Genomic DNA, 2,940 nt, shown 5'->3' with positions numbered 1-2,940 from the left:
TTAGTACACACATGAGGAGTTTTTATATATTATGATCTTGGGATGTGATACTATGGATTGATATGTGATAAAATGACATTTTTATAATATTATGAATGAAAGTATGTTTTTTGAATTGTGAAAAATTGTTTGAAAATTTTGGGCGTTACAAGTTGGTATCAGAGCCTTGGTTTGAGGGATTCGGGTGCACATTCGAGCGTATCTGAACTCAAACTGAGGATTTGAGAGATTTTCAAATTAAAATCACAAAGTTTTTCTCAAAGAGTAAAAAGTTTTTGAAGGAGCAGAGCAGAGCAGTGTGTACAATCAGCCAACGCCCGAACGGTGATTTCCCAAAATATCCTTACATTATGAGTTATGAGATATGTTATGATATGATATGCATGCTAGAGTAGGCTAGTTATTCTTATTAGGACTAGAGTGGCCTGATTTGTGATGCCTTAACCTAGGGGTTTTGCTGCTAGGAGATGCTTGAGAGTGAGTAGATAGCAACGAGGAGCTTATGAGAGATCTGCTAGGGAGTAGACTATGCATGGAGAGAGTAGAGTACTTGGGACTTGGGATCCTAGGAGGAGGACTTGGGGTGAATACTGATGCGGTGTGGAAGGTAGTATTGGGCCCGTACTACCGAAGGCACTGGATCAGTGCGCAGCCCAAGTAAGAATCCTTAGGGTACCAGGGATCGAGTAAGAATGGGATGTCGAGTGTGTGTACACTCGAGCTAGTCTTTGATATTTTGTGTTGTATTTCAGAGTGACATCATGGTTGGGACACGCCACACACCTAAGAGCAGTGGTGTTAGCAATGAGGAGATCCGCATACTGATTCACGAGGAGGTGGCTGCTGCCATCCGAGCTTAGATACCAGAGATGTTTGGGTCTATCAAGACCACCCTGATCGAGACCTTTGACGAGCATTACGCTGCTGTTACTGATGCTGCTGTTGTTGTGGACACTGCAACCGTTGCTACTGCGAGGCCACAGGGGGGTGACTCGTTGCTGTACCGAGAGTTTAGCAACACAAAGCCACCAAAGTTTGATGGGACGCAGGATCCGATCGCTACGATGAGATGGATTTCTGATATTGAGGGATGCTTCTATACGTGTTCTTGTCCGGAGCATCTGAGAGTTCGGCTCACGCTGAACCAGCTTCTCTTGGGGGCGAAGGACTGGTGGAAGTTTGTGACAGCGCACTATTCTTCTGCAGAGCTTGCCGCGGTGACCTGGGAGAGGTTCACCACTATGTTTCGTGATGAGTATGTTCCCCCGGTGGAAAGGGAACGTTTGGCCCAGGAGTTCTTGACCCTCAAGCAAGGTACCGAGTCTATTATAGTGATCACTAGGATGTTCCATGAGAAGGCGATGTTCTGCCCTGAGCACGTGTGTCACACCCCCAAACTAGAACGGCGGAAACGTTCGGGGGCGGATGACTTCATGTGGTAGCATAACAAATGAATACATAGTAAAGAAAGCAATACAACCATCATATATATAATTGAAAGTTTACATTGTTAAAAAGTACTTGTTCAAAACCAATTACAATATGATGCCAAAATATGAATTTAAACTGACGACGCAGCGTCCCTTCTTCAAAAGCTGTTTTGATACCTGTAATTACTGAATCCCTGGGACATACAAGTAGTTTTGAAAGAGTAGATCAGCATTTAAGCTGGTGAGTTTCATAAGTATTAAATGAAAATGTTTGTATGAAATGAAATGTTTTGTTTTTGTTTGTTTGTTTCTAGAAAATCCCATTATTTCTACTAGCATAAATGTAGCCTTCTATCAAGAGAAATGTTTGTTTCTAGAAAATGTATGTACGTGTAAAATATCCAATATGTTTGAAAAACCTCGTAAATCAATGTATTTTTAATACCCCATGTGAGTTTTATAACCATACTATTGACTCGGATTGCCTATACACAACGTTCTTCAGGCATTGGAATGTTTTGACGTTTGTCACCCCAAATGGTGGACTGTAGCTAACAGTCAGGGCGCGGGTTGTCAAGCCCGTATAGATCTATACACAAACACCATGCTACCCTTCCAAGGGATTCTGGTATATAATACAGGACTTGAAATGTGTACTCGAACGTACGTGAAGTTAATGTCTCACAAATCTTAGTATAAAAACAGATTTACGTGTTAAAATGTTCGTTTGTTCTTGTATATGAAAGTGACTTCTTGAAAATTTTGTTTCTAGTATGTAAAAGTTAGCAATATTCTTGTAAAACTATACCTATTATAGCTTTCTAAAAGTGTGTCTCGTTTGTTTAGAAATACCTAGAAAATGAATCACTTGTTATGAAAGTATAGATTTTTATAGTGTCTAAGATAGACACGTATACATGTAATCTAAGCAAAATGTTTAGTTTATACATATATGACAACATTTTACATTTCAAAAGATAGAATGTTATCGTAATATATTTTATATACGAGAGTTCCCTATAAAGTTTATAAATCACATATGATTCGGTTAAATAAAAGTGTATAATAATTCTGTATATAACACACGATAATACTCGTGTGTTTTACTTGTATTCCCCCCCCCCCCCCCTCTTGAAAGCATATAAAAGCATTTAGAATATTTAAAAGGGTTAATTAAGGGGTATGAACTCACTTGAAAGATCGAAGAAAGGCGAGATGAAAACCAGGCATAATTTCTTCTCAGGAAAACGGATTTTCTCGGGATTCTTGGGAATCTCGGGAGCACAAACGACCTTCGGGACTTGAGCAAAGTGACCGGGGCTTCGGGTTAGCACGGGCATGGAAAACGAGGCAACAACGCAAGAGAAATGAGAGAGAATGGCTCTTTTCTTCGGAACCCTCGCATCCCTTTTATTGGGGGTGGGAATCGCCTCGGTACGCTGGGCGTACGCGTGCGTCACGCATGACTGGATCCTCGACTGCCTTGGAGTTCGGATGGGACGGGGCATAG

This window comes from Lactuca sativa, chromosome 4 (genome assembly GCF_002870075.4).
Source record: "Lactuca sativa cultivar Salinas chromosome 4, Lsat_Salinas_v11, whole genome shotgun sequence".
Taxonomy (NCBI): domain Eukaryota; kingdom Viridiplantae; phylum Streptophyta; class Magnoliopsida; order Asterales; family Asteraceae; genus Lactuca; species Lactuca sativa.
Note: the sequence above shows the minus strand (reverse complement) of the source record.